We start from the raw sequence: 298 nt of genomic DNA, 5'->3' as shown, positions 1-298 counted from the left end.
ATACAGTATGGTGGGGTGTATTTGTGGGGTGTGGGTGGGTTTTATGTTATCTTATTGATGTTGGAGGAAGTGGTGAAGACATCTGAGGGCGAGTCTTCTTGAGCGATGGTGTGAAAGTCGTGAGACTAAAACGAACATAAGAAGTTGGAAATATCAGAATTTGCTACAAACTTTATTAATGTAAAAGAACAACGTATGCACATGGAAATATTGGCGGTTTTATTCTGGTTCTCAAATATTATGCTGTATATCTAATATGTATTTGAGATTTAATTTTGGAATATAAAATGGTGTATAT

The sequence above is a fragment of the Anneissia japonica genome, unplaced genomic scaffold (genome assembly GCF_011630105.1).
Source record: "Anneissia japonica isolate Jap-2015-1 unplaced genomic scaffold, ASM1163010v1 scaffold2139_len280258_cov182, whole genome shotgun sequence".
Lineage (NCBI taxonomy): Eukaryota > Metazoa > Echinodermata > Crinoidea > Comatulida > Comatulidae > Anneissia > Anneissia japonica.
This window is presented reverse-complemented; position numbering follows the sequence as displayed.